This window comes from Oratosquilla oratoria, chromosome 1, assembly GCF_046742065.1.
Source record: "Oratosquilla oratoria isolate Oo_2021 chromosome 1, ASM4674206v1, whole genome shotgun sequence".
Taxonomy (NCBI): Eukaryota; Metazoa; Arthropoda; class Malacostraca; order Stomatopoda; family Squillidae; genus Oratosquilla; species Oratosquilla oratoria.
Window position 1 is genome coordinate 69,316,055 of NC_134777.1, and position 12,852 is coordinate 69,328,906.

Sequence of the window (12,852 nt, forward strand, 5' to 3'; positions counted from 1 at the left end):
AAGCACACATTTTCAAAGATATTCCATTAACCAGGAACACTGTTGCTGAACGAGTTGATGAAATGGCAGGTGATTTGAAACAACGGCTGAAGGTTGCATCATCAGGGTTTCAATTTTTGCTATAAATATTGATGAGACTGTTGACATCACTGTAACAGCATAGTTTGCAATCTTCATCAGGGCTCGTGGCAGTGAATTTAATATCTATGAAGAATTGATTGAACTGATCCCAAAGCTTGACACTACAAAAAGCCAGGACATCTTTGAGAAAGTCGAGCAGGTTTTGGATGACTATGGTTTTGATTTGAGTAAAACTACATGCTTATCTACTGACGGTGCTGCAAATATGGTTGGTAGACATAATGGTGTTGCTGCCAATTTACGAACAAAAGTAGAATACTCGCATCCAGGGGCATGATTTTTTACATTTTCACTGTCATCAGCAAGAGTTATGCTCAAAGATTTTAAAATTGGATCATGTGGTTAGTTTAGTCACAAAGACAATGAGCTACGTCAGTTCAGACAGTTGTTGGAAGATATGAATAACGAGTTCACCGACGTTCCATTCCACACAGAAGTCCGCTGGTTGTCATGTCATAAAGTGCTGAAAAGATTTTGTTTCGAGACAAGAAATAATTATGTTTTTGTAGATGAAAGGTAAAAACACGGTTGAAATAAGAAATGAAAGTTGGCTCCAATATTTGTCTTTTTCTGTGGATATTACTGCACAATTACTGACCTCAATATAATATTACAAGGCAAAAACAAACTCATCACTCAGTTGTATGACGACATCAAGTACTTCGTTGCAAAAAAAAAAAATCACTTGTCAAATGAAAATTTAGTTTATCTTCCTGCGTGCAAAGAGCTGAGAAACACTACTGTTAATGAGTTTGTGCTTCTATCTATCTACGGGTATCTATATACCGTAAGCTTTTCCTCTTTAAAAGGGAGGCACTTACCTATCCCCACCCATTTCACTCCCTTCCACCATCCCCTCCTCCCCTCCCATCTCAGCTCCTCATGGATGACGGGTCATCCCTGCGTCCGACAACTGCCCTGAGTCAAACGCAGTACAGCAAGATACAGTACATTCAAAGCAGCAGCAATGATGATAATTAATTAATAATTAGAAATAATAATAATAATACATACATACACATACCAAGGTTTTTCCCCCCTTTCAAGGGAGGAAGCCAAAAAGAAAAAGGCATAACATCATTCACACCCATTCCATCCCTGAATACACTCCACTCCCCTCCACCCTCCCTCTATCTTAGCACCTTCTGGATGACGGGTCATCCCTGCACTTTGTCCACTGCCCTGGGTCAGAGGCAGTGTCGCAAGACACAGCACATCCACAGCAAGGCCGCTTCATTAAATCGGCGACACCCCCTCTCCGTCCCCCTATGCATAAAAGGAGAAAACGGGGAGAAATCCCTTCGGGCTGCGTCAAATTTTGCTCACACATACTACCTCACCCCCCATCCCCCCACCCATTCCACCTCATGCATCACAACATCATCCATATACAACCATTTTCCATTCACCCCTATCTTCTGTCCTCTCCCGTCCTTCCTCAACAGACATTCCCCTCTTCCCCAAAGCCCCCTTCACCCCATCCATCCATCTCATCCTAGGACGTCCCCTCATATTCACTCCCTCCACATCTGGCTTCCATACCTCTTTTACTAGTCTTTCTTCACTCATTCTTTCCATGTGTCCAAACCATCCTAATACTCTTTCATCAATCCTATCTCCCAGCTCCCTTTCCACCCCTGTTCTCCTCCTCACCTCTTCATTTCTCTATCTAGCCTAGTAACCCCCATCATACATCTCAGCCGCCTCATCTCAAACACATTCAAACTCCTTCTCTCTTCCTCTCTTATGTTCCATGTTTCTGCCCCATACAGTGCTGTTGGCACAATCACTCCTTCATACAGTCTCCTCTTAGCATCCCTTTCCAAATGTATACTCCTCATTACACTTTTTAATCCACCAAGGCATTTACTCGCTTCTCTCAATCTACATTCTACCTCCACCTCCACTCCACCTTTTCCTGTCACATTTACACCCAAGTATCTAAAACTATCCACTTCCTCCAGTCGCTCTCCCTTAATGCTCACTTCCAATCTACTGCCACTTTCACCCCTTGTACATCTCATCACCTTACTTTTACCCACATTTATCTTTAGCTTTCTTCTTTCACACACTCTCCCAAACTCTGTCACCAACTTCCTCAATCCCTCCTCCAATCCTGCCACAAGCGCAGTGTCGTCCGCAAACAACAGCTGGCTCATCTCCCACTTTTCTCCATTTTCTTTAACTATCTCCAATCCCTGACCCACCACCCTTGCATTTACCTTTCGCACCACCCCATCCATGTACAAGTTGAACAGCCAGGGTGACATAACGCATCCCTGACGAAGTCCCACCTTTACCTCGAACCACTCACTCTCTCCATTTCTAATCCTGACACATGTTCTACTACTCTCGTAAAAACTCTTGACAGCTCCTAGAAGCTTTCCTCTTATCCCGTATATCCTCCAAACCTCCCACAGTGCCTTTCTGTCTACCCTGTCTTAAGCCTTTTCCAGATCCATAAAAGCCCAAAAAAACATCCTTCCCCTTTCCAATAACTTTCTCACATATCTGTCCTACCACAAAAATCTGATCTACACAACCTCTATCTGTTCTAAATCCACACTGTTTCTCACCAATTACTCCCTCTGTTCTTCTCCTAATCCTCTCAATCAAGATCCTCCCATAAGCCTTCCCAACTACACTTAACAAGCTAATCCCTCTGAAATTACTACACTCACACTTGTCCCCTTTTCCCTTGTAAAGTGGAACTATACAGGCACTCCTCCAGTCCTCCGGCACTCTACCCTCTCTCCAGCAAACATTAAATAACCTCACCAGCCAGTCCACCATTACTGTACCTCCTTTTTTTAGACATTCTGCATGGCATCCATCCAGACCAGGTGCCTTACCTGCTCTCATCATCTTAACAACTGCCTTCACTTCATCCTTTCTTATTTCTCCTCCATTTTCCTCACTCATCATGGTCATTTTCTTAGCATTTCCCACTGCAGCTGTCTTTCCCTCCCAATCCTCCTTCACATTTAGCAACTCAATAAAATATTCTGCCCATCTTCCCCTTACTGCCTTCTCTTCCATTATCATCTCTCCATCTGCACCTTTTACCTTTTCTTCTCTACTTGATTCGCCTCCTCTTCCTCTCTTAATTTCTTTCCAAAACATCTTTTTATTACTTTCAAAATTTTCTGTCACACTCTTACCCCATTTCACATCTGCTCTCCTCTTTGCCTCCTTTACCTTGTGCTTTACTTCTCTTTTCTTTTCTTTGTACCTCTTATATGACTCCCTCGTCCTATTTTGTAACCAATCTGTGAAAGCTCGTTTCTTCTCTTCTGCAACCTTCTTTGTTTCCTCACCCCACCATTCACTACCCTTCCTTCTATTTCATCCTGTCCTTATTCCACACACCAACAATAATAATGATGATGATGATGATGATGATGATGATGACGATGATGACGATGATGATGATGATGATGATGATGATGATGATGATGATGATGATGATAGTTTAACGTCACAAATTCCTCCGTATCAGGAGGTTAGGATGGTGGCCCTTACAAAGGACTTTGTAGCGAGGAATTTAATGAACCATATCCTTAGTTCAACTTCGCCGGTAGCAGGGTTCGAAACGCCATCCCACGATCTTCGCCGCAAGTAACGACGCCCTAACCCGCTCGGTCATCGAACTTTCCAAAACAAATAGAATTAACAAATAACGGATATTAATAAAGGTAATGACGTGAAGAGCCTACTACGCCAGGAGGCGCTGAGTAGCTGCAGTCGAAGAGGTCATCTTTGCCTGATGATGCACTTTGGGGACTCGGAGAGGAGCGCGGGATTCGAACTCACAACTAAGCGAATGCGAGATCAACACGCTTCTAATGACGCCACCAGTGCACAATATGAAATAATCTTTTATAAATAAATTATGAAATAGAATTAGATAGAATAAGATGTACAAATCCTTTCACTTACCTTGTGGTTCATCCAGGTTCCCGCGCCTTAGGTCAGCAACCTGTGGACAAGAAGAAGAAGAATTAAGTTGTTAGCGTGTCCATCACTTGGGATGGCCTTCAATTAGGCAATGAAATACAAAGTGGGCCAACAGAGGCGGACAAGGGCCCACATGGGAATATTGGGAAAGCGTGTGTGTGAGTGTATGTGTGTGTGTGTGTGTGTGTGTGTGTGTGTGTGTGTGTGTGTGTGTGTGTGTGTGTGTGTATGTGTGTGTGTGTGTGTGTGTGTGTGTGTGTGTGTGTGTGTGTGTGTGTGTGTGTGTGTGTGTGTGTGTGTGTGTGTGTGTGTGTGTGTGTGTGTGTGTGTGTGTGTGTGTGTGCCTACGCGTTTGCGTAAGTGCGTTTGTGTATGTGTGTGTGTGTGCGCGTGTGTGTGTAAACGTGTGTTTGTACGTGGGCTTGTGTAGATTTGTATGTGCACATTTGTATTAATACACATACATGTATTTATGGACGTGTACGTGAATGCGAAGCGCAGATGTATGCATACATGTAGGTATGCATGTTCGCGCGCGTACACATGCGCACACGCGCACATGAGTGCAAGCATTTAGATGCACATGAATAATGTTTATGTCTTTAGAAGTCTGGCAGCTTGTTTCCTCCTGTCTCTATTTTTGTTCTTCCTATTTCCTCCAAAACTACCTTTCAGTCTGGGCGCTTACTATCTCCTCTGGCGACGCAATCCACTCAAATATTATATCGCGTCATCCGGAAAGCGGCAATTTTTTAACTTAGGTTATATCTATCTCCCTTTTCGAAATTCCACTTTTCGTCCCCTCAACTTCCTTAGTGTTTATATTTCCTGCCACCAGGTGGTTCTATACAGATGAGGGAGGGAATAGGCCCCCCAGCCTTAACGGAAGGGCTATTGTAGATTATTTGTCTAACTTATTTTATTTTAATTCACTTTTACACATGGGGAATCTTGTCCCCCCCCCCTCTCCTTTATTTCCTACTGTGGTGCTGTTTCGAGTTTCTTCAGGCTCTGCACATACGACAAGCGCTAAAGGTTTGGAACCAAAATCTGATCATTCCTTAACCCTTTCCTCGCTTTATTCTTATATAATATATTTCTTTTTCTTTTTTCAGATTTATTTTGATTATATCATTGCTTTTATCTTTCTCCTCCTCCCCCACTTTTTTTTTTTTTTTTACACAAGCGTCTTCTTTCTTCAACTTCAGGATCCTTGAAGGTCTCTTTCAAGAGTCTTTTCCAAGATATGATTCAAGATGAAATTCGAAATGATGTGAAAATCAAATCATATAAAATTCGAGTTTACGTGAATTTTTTCCTTGCATACGTTTCATATATATATATATATATATATATATTATATATATAAATATATATATATATATATATTTATATATATATATGTATATGTATATATATATGTATGTGTATATATGTATATATATATATATATATATATATATATACCGTATATGTATATACATATATATATATACATATATATGAATATATATTTACAGTATATGTATATGTATGAATATATATATATATATATATATATATATATATACATATATATATATAGATAGATAGATAGATAGATAGATATTTTATTTTTGCTGCCCCCTGGTGATTTCATTGGGATGAAAGTCGTCAGTTCCTGAAGACTAACAATTCAAAATTCACCTCGAATAGGTTGTTTGCAAAAATGGAAAAAAAAGCAATGAAATAAACAAGAAAAAGAAATGAAAAATTAAAAATATGTGAATAAAGAAATAATAATAGAATTTAAAAATCGAAAATAAGGGCTCAGTGACAGGTTTACAAAAATAAGAATTTTAGAAAGAATTCTTACAATTCTCCCCCTTTTTTTGGGGGGGAGGGAGAGGGGGGGAAGGACACAAACTGGAGAGTTATTCTCGCCAAGTGCTTGTCCATTATGAGAAACCATTACAGAGAATTTTTTAGAAAACTTAGTTGAGAAGGTGTCGAACGGGCTTCACTCCATCGCCCCAAAACCATTTCCCTCTCACTCCCTTCCTCCCCTCTCCTTTCCACTTCCTTTCCTCTCTCAACTCCCCCTCCACCTCCTCTTCCTTTCCCCCTCCACCTCCTGCCCCTCTCTCTCTCTCTCCACATTTCCCTCTCTCCCTCCACTTCTTTCTCCTCTATAGCCTCCTTTTCCTCTCTCCCTCCACTTCTTCCTCTTATATCTCCACCTCCTCACCCTCTCTCTCCACCTCCTCCTCCACCTTCCCCTCTCCCTCTTCTCCTTTTTCTTTCTCCACCTCCTCCTCTCCTCCACCTCTCTGCTCACCTCCTCCCCTCTCCCCCACCTCCTTTTTCTCTCCAGCTCTTCCTCCTCTCTCTCCACTTCCTCCCCTCTCCACCTCCTCCCTCACTTTCTCTCCCTTCACCAGCTCCTCCTCCTCCTTCCTACCTCGATCTCCTTCACCTCTCCCTCCCACAACATTCTCCCCCTCTCTCCCTCCACCACCTTCTTCTTCCCCATTCACCTCCCCACACAAGAATTCTCCATTCAATCTAACATAATCCCGCTCCTTTCTCGCCAGCTCCGTCTGTGCCTGTCTGTCTGTCTGTAGGCCTCTCTGTGCCAGTGTCTGCCTGCCTGTCTACCTGTCTGTCTGTCTGTGTCCGTCCTCTATTTTCTACGCTGCTCGATATTTTCCATTTTCTATTTATTTCCATTATTTTTCCGTTTATTTATAGTTTTCCCTCATTTCTCCCCTCGTATTATGTTACTTGGTTTCCCCTCTCTTCTTCTCCATTCCTCTCTTTCCCCACCCCTCTTTTCTCTTTCCTTCCTCTCCCTCTTTCCCCTACCTTATCGACTCCCCTTCTCCTCTCCTTCTCCCTCTACCCTCCCCTTTCACCCTTCCCCTCTCCCTTCCCCTCCTCCCATCCCCTTCCCCCTTTCACTTTCCCCCTCCTCCTCTTCCCTCCCTTCCACCCTCTCCCCTAACCCCAGCCTCGGCCTTCCCCTTTCCCCTCCTCTCCCCCGACCCCTTCCCTACCGTGTAGCCCTCTTCCTCCCTTTTACCAATGACTGCCGCCACCCACCCCATTTCACTCATTTCTCCCTGGCGGCACCCCCAACCCTGTCCCCCCTCAGTGTTGAAGGGTGGGAGGGGACGGTGGGACGGGGGGACGGGGGGACGGGGGGTTATAGGCTGTCTCGATCAAGGCCTTCTCTACCGTAGCATCCTCTCGGTGCCAAAGATTTGTATATATATATATATATATATATATATATATATATATATATATATATATATATATATATATATGCATTCGAATTCATTCATTCTCTTCACTATCTCTCCCCACCTTCATATCTTCCCTCCGTTTATCCTTAATCCTCCTCGCACCATCTCCCCTCTCCCTCTCTTCTCCTCCCCCCCCCCTGCGTATCTCTCTTCCTATATCCTTCCTCCCCCTCTTCCCCCAGCCCGCTTTTCCCCCACCCCCACACCTTTGGGAAAACTCAGGTGAAGGCTGTAGTGTATCCAAAACAGGAAGTGACAAGGGAGGGAGGGGGAGGGGAGGGGAGGGGAGGGGGAAGGGGGTAGAGGGAGGGGAGCAAAGATGCAAAGTGACTTCAAAATGTGTTCCCTTCAGTCCTCTCTCTCTCTCTCTCTCTCTCCTTCCTCCACTCCCGTGCCTCTCTCTCTCTCTCTCTCTCTTTCTTTCCTCCACTCCCATGCCTGTCTCTCTCTCTCTCTCCCTCCTCTCTTTCTTTCCTCCACTCCTCTGCCTCTCTCCCCCTCTCTCTGTCTGTCTGTCTGTCTCTCTCTCTCTCTCTCTCTCTCCTCCACTCCCGTGCCTCTCTCTCTCTCTCTCTCTCTCTCTCTCTCTCTCTCTCTCTCTCTCTCTCTCTCTCCCTCCTCCCCCCCGTGCCTCTCTCTCTCTCTCTCCCCTCTCTCTTTTTCCTTCCTCCACTGCCCTGCTTCTCTCTCTTTCTCTCTCTCTCTCTTTCTCTCTCCCTCCCTCTCTCGCTCTCTTTTCTTCCTCCACTCCCGTGCCTCCCTTTCTTTCTCTTTCTTTCTCTCTCTCTCTCTAACTACTCCCACTCCTGATATCTTCCCTTCTTTATCACCCTCTTCACTTCACTTCACTTCACTTCACTCCCTCCCACTTGCCTCCACACTCCCTTCACCTTCAATTACGCTCCCCTTCCCTTACTTTCCCACATATTCCACCACGAAACGACAGCCCGCCCACCCTCCCCCACAACAAAAGACATCCTCAGACCCAATCTCCCTTCCCCCCAACACATCCCAAGCCCTTACCCCTCTCCCTTTTACCCCCCACCGTCTGTCTCCCAGCTTCCTCCCCATCTCCGTAACTCCCTCCCCCTCTCCCTCCCCAATTCACCCTCCTGGGTGTTCTTATGGCTCTGGGAATTCTAGAGCATTATTGGAAACCGGATTCTGCTCCGCAGATTTGATGAGCATTTTCTTGATGATCATAATATGCTCATGAGGAGGAGGAGGAGAAGAGGAGGAAGACTGCGTCCATGTAAGGCGCATATATAACCCTGTATTTATGTATTCGTGTGGACATAAATATAACAAACACACACATATTCACACACGGTATGCATATGCACCCACCACTTCTGCCGTGATGTTTTGTTAAATATATACATGTTTATAAATACAAGGACCCATATATACATTCCTGTATTCAATAATATATATACTATAAAATATATACTGGATACATACGTGTTTGCTATACATATATACATATACAGAAATAACAGCATGCATACAAAAATTATATATATATATACATATATATATATATATATATATATATATATATATGCTCTACATATACGCATATCTATATGCATAAAGGGGTGCATGAATGTGCATGCATGTACTCGTATGTAGATGTGTGTGTATTTGAGTGTGTGTGTGTGTGTGTGCATGTACAGAAAATTGAAGACAAAGTGAAGAAAATGGGATGAAGTGAAAGGCCGGAAGGGGTTTCACACACACACACGCGCGCGCGCGCGCACAAAAAAAGGCTCAAGAAATTCAGCGAGGACGGTTAGGAGTGAGGAAAGCATAAAGAACTCGAGGGAAAGGAAATAGTTTGGAGGAAATAATCGCGTCCCGAGACTTCAGATTGGCTAGAACAACGAACGAAGGAACGACGGAAGGAAATGAAACAGAGACTCAAGTGCATTCAAGAAAACGTGGTTGGGGGAATTTTCACGAGAAACCTAAATGTGGCCACCTTTGCCCTGCGTACTAGCAGATGAATCTGCATAGGAGCAATCAGAAGCGGGTTTGCTGGCCTTGCATTCGCTGAGTTGTAGGTTCGAATCCTGCACTCCTCTTCCTAGCCGTGACTGTTAATTACCTGCCGCCCCAATAGTCCCCAAAGCGCATCATAGGGCAAAGATGACGGCTTCGGCCGCAGCTACTCGGCGCCTACTGGCGTAGTAGGCTCCTCACCTTCATCACCATCGGTAACCTTTAGGATCAAACTAGGGGTCTACACATTTATGGGAAGGGTTCAAAACAATACTCCACAGTGTGATATGTGTTGGTAGAAAAGCAACTGGGTGGAGAATATAGTGAGTGTAATATATATATATATATATACATATATATATATATATATAAGAGTATATATATATGTATGTGTGTATATATATATATATATATATGAGTATATATATATATATATGTATGTGTATATATATATATATATATATATATATATATATATATCATAATAAAGTAGTATCCTCTGTCTGTCTGATTGTTTATTTGTTCGTTTGTTTGTACACGAACTCCTCCCAGGGTTTTAGAGATAACCATATATATATATTCTGATACCCTATCACTCCAGGTACTTGGATAACTATATTTCACTTAAAAAAAAAATGGTTAGGGTTAAGGGTTAAAGTTAGGAGGTTTATGTAGTATCCCCTGAAGTCGCGTAGTATTTTTGTGACTTAAGAATTAATATGGTTAAACAAACCATTGTATGTATCCATAAATATTATTTACATTTGTGAAATTAATGTTGCCACAAACCATGATAGCTTTTGTAAGAAGAAAGCATGTTTATGGAAAATGATTGTATAATTTTACCAAATGTTGAAATGTTGGTTATTTTCATTTAATTTTTGTGCGGGCGGAAATAGTTCATTCACAAACCCCTACGTTTTTGCTTTCAAACTAGGGTTTCCCAGCTTCGGAAGGGGGGGGGGGCGCACACCTGGGAGGGGGAGTATCTAGAGCTATATCTAATTTTTAAAAAATGGTTAGGGTTAAGGATTAAAGTTAGGTAGTTTATTGTAAGGGAACACGCCACTACTGTAGTCCCCCCTTAAGTTATTATTTTTGTAACATAAGAATTAAACAAACCATTTTATGTGTTCATAAATATTATTTATGTTTGTGAAATTAATGTTGCACAAAACATGATAGCTCTTGTAATAAAAAAAATCATGCAAATGTAAAATTATTCTATAATTTTACCAAATGTTGAAATATTGTTTATTTTTATTTAATTTCAGTACGGCGAAAATTTATTATTTACAAACTCTTCCTAGGTTTTTCCAAATAAACCCCTATAACTATAAATATCTGAAGATAAATAAAGTAGATACATTTCTTCACCTTTTAGCTGTAGGAATTTATTGTCAATCCACACACACACACGCACGCAAAAGAATGTGCACATGATATTTGTGTTTGTGTAGGCATGTATTTTCAAACTAGGGTTTCCCAACCTTCGGGTACGGGGGGCACACATCTGGGAGGGGAAGTGTTTAAAGCTATTTTCATCTAAAAATATTTTGGTTAGGGTTAAGGGTTAAAATTAGGTATGGTATGGTTAGGTTAGGGATTATTCACGAACTCCCAGCAACGTGCGGGTAATTGGCTAGTACATATATATATATATATATATATATATATATATATATATATATATATATATATATATGTATATATATATGTATAAATATATATATATATATATACTTATACAAACACACATACACACACACACACACACACACACACACACATATATATATATATACATATATATACACTTATATATGTACATACACACACACACACACACACACACATATATATATATATACATATATACATACACACACACACACACACATATATAGATATATATATATATGTATATACATACATTATAACACTCACACACACAGACACACACACACACACACATATATATATACATACATATACCAAGGCTTTTTCCCCCTTACAAGGGAGGTAGCCAAAAAGGGAAAGGCATAAAATCTTTCCCACCCATTCCATCCCTGAATACACTCCACTACCCTCCACCCTCCCTCTCATCTTAGCACCTCCTGGATGACGGGCCATCCCTACACCTTGTCCACTCCCCTGGGTCAGAAGCAGTGCCGCAAGACACAGCACATCCACAGCAAGGCCGCTTCATTAAATGGGCGACACCCCCTCTCCGTCCCCCCATGCATAAAGGAGAAGACGGGAAGAAATCCCTTCGGGCTGCGTCAAAAATTGCTCACACATACTACCTCGCCCCCCATCCCCCCACCCATTCCACCTCCCTCATGCATCACAACATCATCCATATACAACCATTCTCCATTCACCCCTGTCTTCTGTCCTCTCCCGTCCTTCCTCAACAGACATTCCCGTCTTCCCCAAAGGCCCCTTCACCCCATCCATCCACCTCATCCTAGGACGTCCCCTCATGTTCACTCCCTCCACATCTGCCTTCCATACCTCTTTTACTAGTCTTTCTTCACTCATTCTTTCCATGTGTCCAAACCATCCTAATACTCTTTCATCAACCCTATCTCCCAGCTCCCTTTCCACCCCCATTCTCCTCCTCACCTCCTCATTTCTCACTCTATCCAGCCTAGTAACCCCTATCATACTTCTCAGACACCTCATCTCAAACACATTCAAACTCCTTCTCTCTTCCTCTCTTATGTTCCATGTTTCTGCCCCATACAGTGCTGTTGGCACAATCACTCCTTCATACAGTCTCCTCTTAGCATCCATTCCCAAATGTCTATTCCTCATTACACTTTTTAATCCACCAAGGTATTTACTCGCTTCTCTCAATCTACATTCTACCTCCACCTTTTCCTGCCACATTTGCACCCAAGTATCTAAAACTATCCACTTCCTCCAGTCGCTCTCCCTTAATGCTCACTTCCAGACTACTGCCACTTTCACTCCTTGTACATCTCATCACCTTACTTTTGCCCACATTTATCTTCAGCTTTCTTACCCAAACTCTGTCCACCAACTTCCTCAATTCCTCCTCCAATCCTGCCACAAGCGCAGTGTCGTCCGCAAACAACAGCTGGCTCACCTCCCACTTTTCTCCATTTTCTTTAACCATCTCCAATCCCTGACCCACTACCCTTGCATTTACCTTTCGCACTACCCCATCCATATATAAGTTGAACAGCCAGGGCGGCATAACGCATCCTTGACGAAGTCCCACCTTTACCTCGACCCACTCACTCTCTCCATTTCTAATCCTGACACAAGCTCAACTACTCTCATAAAAATTCTTGACAGCTCCTAGAAGCTTTCCTTTTATCCCGTATATCCTCAAAACGTCCCACAGTGCCTTTCTGTCTACCCTGTCTTAAGCCTTTTCCAGGTCCATAAAGGCCCAAAAAAACATCCTTCCCCTTTCCTATAGCTTTCTCACATA